The 14,395-nt window shown below is 45.8% G+C and overlaps 1 protein-coding gene across 1 annotated transcript in view; it reads right to left on the bottom strand.

The window, feature by feature from the left end:
* Positions 1–7,105: 7,105 nt before the first annotated feature.
* The window catches only part of RNPC3 (RNA binding region (RNP1, RRM) containing 3), a 65,326-nt gene continuing 58,036 nt past the window's right edge, over positions 7,106–14,395 (bottom strand). The window contains exon 16 of the mRNA XM_085882441.1: positions 7,106–7,124. The gene's annotated coding sequence lies outside the window, so the exon portion shown is untranslated. The remainder of the gene's footprint in view (positions 7,125–14,395) is intronic.

Consider the following 14,395-nt stretch of genomic DNA (forward strand, 5'->3'; position numbering starts at 1 on the left):
ATCTTCAACAAACCTTTATTACGAGATTGTGGAGACAACAAATGAATAAAATGTACAATTATTTTTAACTTTTGTTTTCATCAAGTTTAGTTCGAGTGCAGAGTGGATGCGGATGGGCTTTGCATTTCGAGATGCTTTCTAGTTACCCTCGCCAAAGGAGAGGGTATTGCATTTGGGTCCGTTTGTTTGTTTGTTTGTCTGCACAGAACTTTTGTGTTTTCTCCGCAACCGCTTGTTGGATCGAGACAAAAAAATTTACCATTGGTGTGACGACTCATGGAGAATGTTTTAATGATAACTATGACGTCATAGCTCATGTGGTGTGGCAGCCATATTGGAAAAACAAAAACCTTAGACCTCTCTCTCTGAAACCACACCAAGGAAAAAATTGAAACGTGGCACATGGCAAGTACTCCTCATGGGGAATAAGTGATTTTTTTTAAGAGGTCATATGTGCCCTCGTAATGATGTCATAATTACATGTGTAGAACACCACATCCAATCAGTATGAAAATTATTGAGGATCATCTCGGGATAAAATGGTGCACAGAAAATTTTTTCATTATGTCAATGGTCATATGATTTGGCAGCCATATATATATATATATATATATATATATATATATATATATATATATATATATATATATATATATATATATATATATATATATATATATATATATATATATATTGTTGTGGTTACCAAATTCGCAAACCACCATTCAGGTCCCTTAGGTGAGGTATCTCGGCAAGTATATGTGTAGTTAGGCCCAAACCCGTTGTCTAGTGGGAATATATGTCATTTATGCGTGCTGCGACTCTTCAGGATAGCCGTTTTTCTTTTACTATCTTTAATTTGGACCAACCGCCATGATTACCACCACAATCACAACATCAACCACCAACCACAACGCCGCTTCACCACAACCGCCACGACCTTCACGTCACACCTCGCAACCGTAGCATCGCCACCGTTCTTGCCCCGCTGTGGGTACCGGTGTTGGACTCGTGCAGGGCGCGCGTCGAACAGCGTGTACAAAATCACGGATTTTGTGCTTCAAAAACGGATCAAAAACGACACACGCCCACTTTTTGCCGTCCAATCGGTGAGCGAGGGGCGATTTGGCCCCGCCTCCAGGACGATCGATATATGCAAATTTATGGATCAAAAAGCCTTCACGCCCACTTTTTCTCGGGCCAATGGGGAGCGAGGTGAAAGGTCAAAGGGAGGGGGTCAAAGGCGAAGCTACGGGGGGATAAAAGGACCGTGTTCGTCAGTCAGAAGAGAGTCGGAGAGTCCAGAGGCGGAGAGGCGGAGAGTAGGAGAGTCGAGAGTCGGAGAGTCCAGAGGCGGAGAGGCGGAGAGTAGGAGAGTCGAGAGTCGGAGAGTCCAGAGGTGGAGAGTAGGAGAGTCGGAAAGAGAGAGTCAAGACTTCGCGGGCGGTGGAGCTGCTCGTCGTGTGCGTTGGAGTCGGAACGGAGGGGACGGAGCTGTGGAAAGGCGGCGACACCAGACGAGGGGGTGCTCGCGTCGTGCAGGGAGCTGCACCCGAGGGAGGCCGACAGCGCGACCTGGCCGAGGTGGAGACGCTCGTCGCGGGATAATAAAGATCCTCTATACCCCGAGCATCAGCAACCCCCTCCTGTTTCCCCCCCGCGCTGAGATAGTGCGACCAAGGGGGCCCCTTTCCCACCCCCTACCAGACACCCTCCGCGAGGCCCGCGGAGTTGAGGCGCCGTCGCCGCTCCGCGTCTCATCACCAGACGGGTAGGCGCGACCCGGTCTCGGCCTCAGGCCCGCCTCATCCTTGAGGGTATTTCTTTTCCTTGGTTTTGGGTATGTGTTGTCGGCGCCGTCTGTGAGGTAGAATTGTACAAGTGTTGCCGTGTGCTCGGTAGTCGGTATTAGCTCTGCATTGTGTTTTCGCTTAAACTGCATTGTGTCTTTTCTGTGTGCTTTTGGTGGAATTGAATGGGTGCTTCCCGTGTGCCGCGAATAAATGTGCTTTATTGTTGAACTGCTTCCCGCTTCGCTTCGTCATTTCTTTCTTTGAATCCTCATCTTGCTTCACGTAAAGGGTTGGTAGTGGGCTGGATACGCCCGATAATTAATCGAACCGTCGAGGTCGACGATAACACCGCTCGGTTATTCTGATAGCACGGAACGGGTCGCTTAAGTGGCCCGTGTCCGAAGTCGACCTGCGGCGAGGTGCGATCGCCCGGTCTACCCTCCGCGTGGGTACTTAGGTAGGTCGAATTTGGCGAGCAACCCTATCCCACGCGGGGGCTGATTGGCTCGATCGCGGTGAGACCGAAAGGTCCACCCGTGACTGGTTCCCGGCGTTAGTCCGAGAGGGTCACGACTGGATTGTCCGTCCGGTGGGCGACGTGCCGCGATTCGAGTTACGTGGCCGTCAGCACGCCGGCGGGCGCGAATACCGCAACAATATATTATATATATATATATATATATATATATATATATATATATATATATATATATATATATATATATATATATATATATATATATATATATATATATATATATATATATATATATATATATATATATATTGTTACGGCTGTGGAAATTCGCAGAGCACCATATAGGTCCTAAGATCAGTTATGCCGATAAGTGTGTGTTCAGATAGATTTCCCCACCGTTGTCTGAAGGGATTTATTCGTGTCACTCGGGCTGTGATCTTTGAGTTAGCCGTTTTTCTTTTACTATCGTTATTTTGGACCAACCACAATGCCAACCACCAACCACCTTCTCCGCAACGCCGACCACCAACCACCTTCTCCACCACGCCAACCACCTTTTTCCACTATGCCAACCACCAACCACCTTCTCCACCACGCCAACCACCAACCACCTTCTCCACCATGCCAACCACCAACCACCTCCACCACAATGCCAACCACCAACCACCTTCTCCACTACACCAACCACCCTCTCCACACCGCCTTCATAACACCCACATCTCCCCCGATAAATCAACACGAACAACGACGCCTCACCTTCGTTTCCGAAGTGACGCCATCTTTGCGCCAGCCACGGCAAGTCCGCATTGAACGGCGGCGCTGCAGGCAGACGCGGGGGTTTCCTCACCGCACAAGTCGGTGATTTCACGCACGTCCGCTCACCGCGCAGGGTAGCTGTCTTCGTGCACATCCGCTCTGTGCAAGCATCGCCTCGGAATTCGGATCAAGAGAGCGAGAGGGGCGGAGCCAGTGGAGGTGAGAGGTGAGAGTGCGGAGATCAGATCTCGCCTCACGGACCCCATATAAGCGGAGCGCCAAGCGCGGTCAGTCGGTGGAGTGTCTGTCGGGGTTCGGAGCGCCTGGAGCCTGAAGTCGGTGGAGAAGCTGAGGAGAGCGGAGGAGACGCGAGCACGACCAAGCCTGCTGTGCCGCGCGGAGCTGCATGTTCCTGTGCGAGCCAACCAGCACCGAACGGTCTGAGGTGATCGGGCTTCGGAACGATCCGAGCATCGCTGAGGGACGAACTGGTTTTTAAAGAGAGCATCAACTCAAAAAGAGCGAAGACCCGTTCGTTCCTCTCAGGCGTTGCCAGCTGGGGCCCGAATCACCAGGCCGCGGCCGAGCCGCGGTTACGCTAGCTGCCGTGGGGAAGGAACGTCACGGGTCGCCCCAGTGAGGAAGGTAACCAGCGTGGCCTCACGGAGCCTCTGCGGTCTACACGGCTCCGTGCAATAAAGACCCAAAGAGGTCCAGTTTCCCCCTCGTCTGTCCTGGGGTTTTTCCTTGCTTTTCTTTGTATGAAAGTTGTGGCGCCGAGTCTGTCAAGTAAAACTGTATAAGTGACTGTACATAATAGATAGACGGTATTAGCTCTTTCCTTTGCATTGTGTTTGGCTGTATAATTGCATGTGTGCTTCCCCCATTCATTGCATGACTGCTTACGTGCTTATGTGTTGTTTGGAAATAAATGTGCTTCTTTAAATGTGGACCTGTTCGTTGCATCATTTTCCCTCCATTGAACTGCCGTATTGCATTTCGGAATAATATAATCGAGTCCAGCGAGGCCTCGCGATAATACCCCGCTCGGTTATCCCAAAACGGAGCGAGCTGCTTAAGCGGCTCGTGTCCAAGCAGGCCTCGCTGAGGTGCAATCTCTCGGTAATCTACCCGCGCGAATAATTAGGTAAATTAATTATTTGGCAATCGGACCCTGAAGCGCGGGTAGAGTGCGGACAAGGTCGTGGTGTGCTTGGAGCACACCTGTGACTAGTTTTCGGCGTTATTCCGGAAAGTCGCGACTGAATTGTCCGTCCGGTGGGCGTACGGCTGCGATTCGGCTAAAAGCGGCTGTCCGCACGCCGACGGGCGAGAATTCGTAACAATATATATATATATATATATATATATATATATATATATATATATATTTTTTTTTTTTTTTATACCTTCAAAAATCTTCTTCTCTGAAGTGGCTGAACAAATTGAAGCGAACCTTTACACATATGACCACCTGTCCATGAGGAACAAAAGGTTAACACATTTGATATTGTAGGTCACATGGTTGGCAGCCATATTGGATTTACCCTAAAACCGAAAAAAAATCACTCAAAAGACGTCCTGGCGAGGGTCTGCAATCTCTGATTGCTCTTTTTCTTGTTTTTTGGAAGTGATTCTTCACCATTGAGAGATTGGGCCCCAAAATGATATCTAGCATGATTTTTCAAAATGTTGCAGACATATTATGTGACAAAACTTGGTGTATGAGTTGGGTCGGTGACAAGAACAAGCCGACTAGATTTTGGTTCAGGCCCGGATCCAGATCTGGCTTATCAGTGGGATACAAAATAAACTGTTCAGCCTGGCGGATGTATGCGCTCTACCAATGGTACCGACCCAATGGGAGTTCTCCCGATGTCCCAATCCACCCCTGACATCTTGGCTGAAAGGGCTTCATTTTATATACACGACACCAATCATAATTCATACGCCACAAATCCATCCCACAAGCCTGTGTTTACCCTCTTTCCCGCCTTATCTTTATCACCCCCCCTCCCCTCAACCTCTCCTGCACTCCACCCCTGCTCGGCTACTCGTGCCTGGTCTCTCCCAGTCCCAGCACGAAGCCAGTGCAACTTCATGTAAAAAAAAAAAAAAGAAGTGAAAAGACCTCGGAAATTGAAGAGATCCAAAATTGTACCAGTGATCATTGAAGCACTGGGAATGATGAAGAACTTTACAGCGATCTTAAAAACCATCTCTGGGAATATTATGACAAACAAACTGCAGTTGGAAGTTGTCTGGCACTTGGTGACGATCCTCAAAAGAGCCCTTGGAACAAATCTTTGAGAACAAAACTTCACACCTTGGTCCATGATTCGTGACTGCCCCTACCAAAATGGAGGTGGGGTACTTCGAGACCTGGGAGGACTCCGTTCCACCATCTGAAACCCGCATATGGAGATAAAACACACACACACACACATACACATACACATGGCTATTTTGAGACCTGGGGTGGGAGCATTTAAAACCCATGCTATCTACCTGACAAAGGTCTGCTGCATGCATGCTCGTACATGCAGCGACCTTTGCACTCCTCTGGTCGGCTCACTCCGAATCCGATTTGTTCAGGTAACAGTCCCCTCAACAGTGGTGGAGGGGTAGAGGAGCGGGGGAGGGGAGAGAGAGAGAGAGAGAGAGAGAGAGAGAGAGAGAGAGAGAGAGAGAGAGAGAGAGAGAGAGAGAGAGAGAGAGAGAGAGAGAGAGAGAGAGAGAGAGAGAGAGAGAGAGAGAGAGAGAGAGAGAGAGAGAGAGAGAGAGAGAGAGAGAGAGAGAGAGAGAGAGAGAGAGAGAGAGAGAGAGAGAGAGAGAGAGAGAGAGAGAGAGAGAGAGAGAGAGAGAGAGAGAGAGAGAGAGAGAGAGAGAGAGAGAGAGAGAGAGAGAGAGAGAGAGAGAGAGAGAGAGAGAGAGAGAGAGAGAGAGAGAGAGAGAGAGAGAGAGAGAGAGAGAGAGAGAGAGAGAGAGAGAGAGAGAGAGAGAGAGAGAGAGAGAGAGAGAGAGAGAGAGAGAGAGAGAGAGAGAGAGAGAGAGAGAGAGAGAGAGAGAGAGAGAGAGAGAGAGAGAGAGAGAGAGAGAGAGAGAGAGAGAGAGAGAGAGAGAGAGAGAGAGAGAGAGAGAGAGAGAGAGAGAGAGAGAGAGAGAGAGAGATAGGGTTGGGTGGGAGGGGGAGACGGCAGAGAGATGGGATAGGGAGAGGGATTCCGGCAGATGTGACATCAAGTTAACGTTCATCCGAAAGACGGCACACACAATGATGAATCACCGTGCCTGTGAAACACCGGGAGGGATGGCCATTTATAGCTGCGTCGTGATTCAAACCCAGGCTAGACAGCTGAGAGTGAGCATGTGTACCTCTCAGCTTTCCTGCCGCAATGTGGTGATTCACTTATTTTGCTGACCTCAGAAAGATGACAGGCCGAGTTAACCCCACCTAGTATTAATTCAACAGCTGAGCGGGATTTGAACTCAGGACCCGAGGATCCAAAGCCCGCCACCCTAACCGTTAAACCAACACCAGGCATATAGATCAGGGGATGGGTATAAAAATATTTCGAAGGCCTTGAATATCCCTTGGAGCACAGTCAAGAAGATCATTAAGAAGTGGAAGGCGTATGATACCACCAAGACCCTGCCTAGACCAGGCCATCCCTCCAAACTGGATGACCAAGCGAGGAGACTGATCCGAGAGGCCACCAAGAGGCCAATGGCAACTTTGAAAGAGATACATGCCTTTATGGCAGACTGGTCACTGTGTACATGTGACAACAATATCGCAAGCACTCCACAACTCTGGCATGTATGGTAGGGTAGCAAGAAGGAAGCCATTACTTAAAAAAGCCGACCTTGAGTCCCGTTTGAGATGTGCAAAAAAACACTGGAGATTCTGAAGCCATGTGGCAAAAAGTTGTGTGGTTTGACAGAACCAAGATGGAACTTTTTGGTCTGAACAGAAAACGTTACATTTGGCGCAAACCAAAAACAGCACATCACCCAAAGAACACCATCCCGACTGTGAAGCATGGTGTGGCAGCATCATGTTCTGGGGATGTTTCTCATCAGCAGGGACTGAGGCACTTGTCAGGAGAGAAGGGGGAAAATGGATGGAGCAAATTACAAAAACATGTCAGAGGAAAACCTGCTACCCTCTGCAAGAAAGCTGAAATTAGGACGGAAGTTCACCTTTCAGCATGACAACGACCCAAAGCACACAACCAAATCAACACTGTAGTGGCAAAGGAACAAAGAGATAAATGTCTTTGAGTGGCCGTGTGCAAAGTTGGTGGAGACCTAGCTCAACAGACTCACAGCTGTAATTGCTGTGAAAGATGCTTCCACCAAGTATTAACTCAGGGGGCTGGACACTTATCCAACCGAGATATTCTAATTTTGTATTTAATTTTCTGAAATTTGTAGAATTTGTTTTTCACTTGGAAGTTGTGGGTTACGATGTGTAAATAAAGGTGGAAAAGTCTGATTTGATGCAATTTAATTCCAGGCGACAAGGCAAAATGTGAAAATTTCGAAAGGGAGTGTGGACTTTCTATAGGCACTGTAATTTATTTTACCTTCCTAACTCCAGTATCAAACCCTGTTGTCACCATTGAAGCTTGAAAAATGCACACCAAGTGGCTTCACCAAGCACTCCACAAGACGATTGAAGAAACTTTTAAAAATGAAACGTTTAATTTTTATTTGTATTTATTTATTTATTTATGTCCAAGTGACGAGTTGTATAATGGAAGATCATACCAAAAGGGGAAACGCCGTGGAAAATAAAATTTCACATTTTCAGCGAGCCAGCCACCATCTGTTGCACCGCAGGACAACACGTGGCCAATGTAGGTGAGTGGCCCCTGAATTATGTTCAAATCAATCGATATACGAGGTGTGTTCAAAAAGTATCCAACCTTAATTTTTCGTGCATAAACAAATGAAGCGAGGGAGGCGCGGTTTGGGATCGTTTCCACTTGGGAATCGCCAAGCTTTACACAAAATTTGATGTAGTAGCGTTGTTCAAGTTTTTCCGTCATTTTGTCAAAAACGAAAATCCGACGACGCTCACTTACACTTCCTCACTCATCGGTGGTCTGTCGGCGACTGACAGCTTCTGCAGGCGGGAAAATATTCACGCATACCAATTAGGATCGCCTACATACGTGCACCAAACCACGCCTCCCTAGCTTCATTTGTTTACGCACGAAAAATTAAGGTTGGATACTTTTTGAACACACCTCATACAGTATTCCATGATAGTGCAAATATTTCAGAGTGCTCACAAAGTTGCTTAAGCACTCGAATAAAATGGATGATAAGGAATGGCTGACTTGGCAAGCAATGATCCGTCATATTAAACACCTCTCGGAGACACCCAAACAATGCCCGAATTGGACAAATGAACACTTTTTTAATTAAAGCAGTCGGAACTGCTGCTAAGTTCAATTCCGAAGCTGAAATTTTGTAATTCTGCTTAGTTGAAGAGATGGCATGTGTGGAAATGAAATAAAGCCACGAATGCTGGCGTCTCTGGGCATTTATAAGCATTGCAATGTATTCAGTGATTCATAGGTGTGATAAGCTGTTTGATGATGCAAGTTTTTTTTTAAATAAATAACATCCGATAACGTAGGTGAGGAAAGTGAAAAAAACAAAACTTTATCATTAAGAAATCGTTGCAGCCTATTCCAAATCAAGGCATGGTTGAGCATGCCAAAAAACATGGCCGCTTCAGGTAACTCATGATGCGCCATAAAGACCCGGTGGAGAGCGAGGTGGCTGAGGATGCACCCGATAAAGGATATAATTAAATAAGGCCGTTAATTATCTTCAAAATGGGTGTTTTAATGAACCAAACACCCAATTTTCACTTATGCACTCCCTTGGAATTCCCTTAGTGTGCATGCAGAGGTTCAGGCTACAAGGGTTCATGGGTTTAGAGTTATGGAGGAAACACACTGACACACAAAACTGTTCTGAATAATTGTCACACACAATAAACACATACTCAAACTCACAAACACAAACAAACAAAAAAAAAAACACACACACATAAACAAAAACACTTTCCCAACCGCATGGATCATCAGCTGGGCTCCTGTCAGCCTAGAACCTCTCCAAATGGTGTATCTACAATCTCGATTACAAATCCCTATCAGCAGATTATCTACATTAGGGGATGCGCGCGCACGCACACACACTAATTGGTATTGACTATCAAGGGTGCCCGGCATTGCCAGGTCCCTCCTCCCACCCCTTCTCCTCACTCATCCCATCCTTAACCCTGCCTCCTTACCTCCATCTCTTGTCTCCTCCCACCCCACACCCTCCCTCTGGACTCCCACCCCTTCCCCCCTCCCTCTAGACTCCCATCCCACCCCATCCACTCCCTCCGGACTCCCACCCCCTTCCCCCGTCTCCCCTTGGTGGAGGTTGGCTTTGGGGCTTCCCACTCTCTGGAGATGTGTTCAGTGCAAAAATGCAAGTTATTTCCACAGCTGACTGGTAATACCCTCTGCAACCACCACCGGGTGGCACGACACAATACACATTTATTTAAAGAATTTCCGTCGACCTTCCTTCCCGAATCCCACGATTCCAGATGAAACCAAGTAGCCCATGTTCACCATGAGGTCGAACTTGTTTGGTGGCAATTTGCCCAGCAGTTTTGGCGTGATTAGTGTTACACACAGACAAACAGATAGAAAATGACATTTATTATTACTGCTGTTACGAATAATTTTGAAAATGGTGTTGAATCCTGTGCTTGAGGAAAATTCTTTTCCCACCACTGGGATTTGAACAAAGGGGCGAAAAAGTTCAGGAATATTTGCCAATGCAAAATCTCAAAGACTGTTTGGCCTTCCAAGATGCTCTTATCATAATAGTGGATCTTGTTACGTGTCCATCTCGAGGCACCACAGCGAGTGCACCGATAACCGAGAGGATATCACAGCAGAAAATAAATAAAGACTAATGTGCCTTTGGTGTTGTTTTACAGGTGAAACCTACATATGACAAGAGAGAGAGAGAGAGAAGGACAACCTTTTAAGAAATATTTATTAATCCCAACTGTCGAACCTAAATACAATAATACTGATTAAAAGCAACCTTTAATAACTTTCCTCAGAATCCCCCAATTAAGCACGTACAGATGTCACAGACAACAATGTGGCTATAAGTTAACTCACGACTCTCGAGGTGACAACTTATCTCAAGCAAACAGTTTGTAAAATAACCTCCAGTGGATTATAAATGGTGAAGGGTTGGCGTTGAGCATCTTAAAAAGGATCTAGTCCCGAGGGTGCGCACAGGATGAAGTCAACAGGCCAGTCGTGTCGTAAAAGTCCTCAGAAGGTGAAAGCCTATCACCGAAGTATGGAGACAAACACAAGACCATAGGTCAAGTTGTGTGAGAGACGATGAATACGGGATCTTCAAGCTGTGAAGGACAATGTTACTTTAAGAAGACGAAAGAGTGGAGGAATGGGAAAGCTGCCTTCTCGATAATGCACCATCGAGGATGCCCCTGCTTTGAAGTAGTCTCCGAGAGAACAGCAGTGCAATGTATGACTAGTAGATTCCACGAGCAGAGGGAGTTAGGCAAATGATACCTCACCAGGTATGATATAATAAGTGAAGCTGAATCTCCACCAATTAACATAAAGCGGTGTGAAGTTGGTCCTTCCTAATGAGGGAATGGGGAGTTGCTGCACTATCACAGGTTCGCAAACAGAAGACCCTCAATTCCTCCTTTACTGGGCGAGTACGTTTAAAAATGATTTTCACCCATGAAAATCAGTGCAACAGCTCAGGGAAATGTGCCTTTCTCCCCTTTGTCTTCTCCATTCCTTCTCCTTCCACCTTTTCCCCCTCTCCTCTTGACCCAAATTGGCGGTGTTTTATATATCTTCTGCAAACTGTTGGTGTTTCTTAGATATTGAGTTGTCATTGCAGAGGCCACTTCAGCCTTGGCTGATGTCATTACGATCCAACAAGACATTCAACAGCCAAAACATCCTTCACCAAAGCACAATTGTGAAATTATTGAAAAAAAATACTGGTCTGTAACAATCTGCACTGAAATTGTGCATCTGCGACCTAATTAACAAAAAAACACCTTTTTGATGATAACTTGGATAATTTTCCTCAGATTTTCATGAGGTTGAGTTTTATGGATAGATTGGAGATGGGCACACATTTTCTTCATTTACACTCTATCCCTAAATGGTGAAGGCCAAGGTCATATGGTGGTCTGAAAAGAATATAGCCATTATTAGATCATGGCCACCAGGAGAGGCTTACCCTTGATGATCGCAGATATCTCGTTTTAATTATTCCTGCATCTTAAAGAGCATGCATCTGCCTCATTCCGCATCCTACCATGATGAGTTAAATCTGTTTCAGTCCTATTAATATTCCCCATGGGTTCCAAGTAAGCACATTGTAATCTGGATAATGAGTGTGTTTAGACACGTTGATTAAAGCACGACGTTTGTCCAAGTCTCCCTCTATTTTGCCCTTCAACTCTGTTATTGCTGCTTCCTCCCTCTCTCCGCTGTGTTTTTTTTGTTGTTGTTCTGTTGCATCCCAGCCCGACATGAATTATACGGCCATTAAGCGACTAAGCAAAGCGTTGTGAAGCGCTGAGAGCCCGGTCAGACACTGCAGGTACCAAGGTCATTCACTGTATGCAGAATTATCTCCAGCCGTCTCAAATTTGTCTTTCCACTGAACTTATATGTGCCTGGACGAGAAAGTGAGGTTGACGCAGCGCAATCTACTTCACGTGCAAGCCATATCATCATCTAACGATTAATTTACCATACTAAGTGTAAAGAAGACAAAGGTGTTACCGTTTTCCATGGCACATAGAACATGCAAATGCTCATGAACTATGGACTTTGGGCAGGCAGACAGACCAGACGTAAACAGCCACAGTTGGGAGAAAACTTGCCAGATACAACATCCACACAGCAGCATTAAGTGAGACTCATCGAGGTGGTGAACGACAAATTCTAGAACCTGGAGCTGGCTATATGGTATTTTGGAGTGGTCATAGTTGCAAAGAGTGCAGGGAAGCTGGAGTAGGTGTTGCTGTTAAATCCAACCGAGTCCCCAAGCTTGCTAGCCTCTCAAAAGGCATAAATGACTGACTCATGACGCTGCGACTTTCTCCCACAGGGAAAAATCATGCCACCATTGTCAGTGCTTTTGTATCCATGATGACAAATCCTGACGAGGTGAAAGAAAGATTTTATGAAGAGCTAGACTCTGATTGTGGCAGTACTAATATCAGAAAACTCATCATCTTTGGTGACTTGAATGCCAGAGTTGGCAGAGACCATCAAACTTAGGAGAGAGTGAGAGAGAAAAAAATGGAGGTCGTAACAGTAACAGCAATGACCTCCTTCTGCTGAAGACATGTGCAGAGCATGACCTCCTCTTTACTAACACTGTATTCCATCTGCCAAACCAAAAAAAAGACATCCTGGATGTATCTTCACTCAAAACACTGGTACTAATTGACTACATTACTGTCAGAAGGAAGAACAGGCAGGATATCAGTGACCAAAGCCATGTGTGGAACAGATTGTTGGACTGACCACAGACCCATTGTCTCAAAGCTGAACATAACTATTCAGCCGAAAAGATGACCCCAAGGGAAAAAGTCAACAAGAGTTTCAACACCTCAAAACCCAACATGGATACTTCGAGTCAAAACTTCCAAGAAGATCTGGATTGCCAGCTACATGGGCTTAACTTTCTCTCTCAGCGTGGATGATGACTGGATAGCATTCAGAGACCTGGTACACTCTATGGCCCTAGAACATCTGGGATCCACCATTTGTAAGCACCATGACTGGTTTGAAGAAAACATTGAGGAGACCCACTTTATTGGATGAGCAACACAGTCTCTTTAGACTTTTAGAGTCTACTTAATAAATTACTGTTCATCTGCTTAAAAGAAATCTGCCTTTAGCAATATTTGTGAAATCATCCAATCAAAGCATAGAGAAATACAGGGTCACTGGATAAGCAAAAAGGCAGATTAAATTCAATCATCCGCAGATAGAAATGATATTAAACACTTCTATGATGCTTTGAGAACAATCTACGGTCCACAAGCTTGTGGAAGCTCTTCTCTCCTCAGCACTGATGGACCTACACTGTTAACAGACAAGACCAAAGTCCTGGAGAGCTGGGCAGAACATTTGAACAATGTTCTCAATTGCCCATCAACAATTAATGATGCGGCAATTTCCAGTTTGCCCAAAATTGAAGTCCATGTTACTTGCTGACATCCCAGGTAAAGCTGAGATTGTGAAAGCAATCATTCTTCTCTTAAGTGGCAAGGCACCAGGGTCAGATGCAATACCAGGTGAAATATATAAGGCAGGAAGTACAACACTCATGAACAAACTCACCAAGCTACTTCAGACAATGTGGAACCAGGAAGCCATATAGGCCTCAAGAATTCAAAGATGCATCAATTGTTCGCCTTCACAAAAATAAGGGAAATTGTCACGCTTGCGACAATTAGAGGAATCTCCCGACTGTGCAATGCTGGGGAAATACTTGTAAGATTCCTGCAAAACTGCTTGACACTGGATCTTGAACAGGACCTTTCACTGAAGAGTCAATGTGGCTTCAGAAAAGGTTGTGGAACAGTTGCCATGGTGTTTGCTGCATGTCAGCACCAGGAGAAATGCCAAGAGCAGAATTGCAACTCTTACTCAACGTTTGTATCAAAAGCTTTAGTAAGATCGACAGTCAGTCGTATGGGCCTATGGAAGATCATGGCAAAATGTGGCTATCCAGAAAAATTAATCGCCGTGGTAAGGCAATTCCAAGACAGCATGCTTGCTCGGGTCCTGAACAATGGAGACTCCTCTGATACCTTTCCAGTCACAAATGGAGTGAAGCAGGGCTGTGTGCTGGCCCCCACCCTGTTCAGCATGGTGTTTGCTGCCATGCTTATGGTGCATTCTCCGTTAGTGAATGTGGCATCCACATTAAATACCTCATGGACAGTAAGTTTTTAATTTGAGGAGACTGCAAGCCAAAACTAAAGTGCATGAGGCTGTGGTTAATGACTTTCTTTATGCTGATGATTGTGCTTGAAATGCTCATTCAGAACAAGAAATGCAACGTAGCATGGACTCCTGATCTACTTGTAATAACTTCGGTCTCACCATCACTTCCAAAAAGATTGTAGTTACTGTACATCGTAACCTGCCTCCCTTAAGCAGTACGTAAAGCCATCTGTTACAAGTTAAGAGTTAAAGGCTCAAAATTACCTAACTTGGCAGCACCCTCTCCAGAGCAGTTCACATTAAGGATGAAGTCA

The sequence above is a fragment of the Eptatretus burgeri genome, chromosome 5 (assembly GCF_056783735.1).
Source record: "Eptatretus burgeri isolate ZD-2024b chromosome 5, Ebu_testis_v1, whole genome shotgun sequence".
NCBI lineage: Eukaryota > Metazoa > Chordata > Myxini > Myxiniformes > Myxinidae > Eptatretus > Eptatretus burgeri.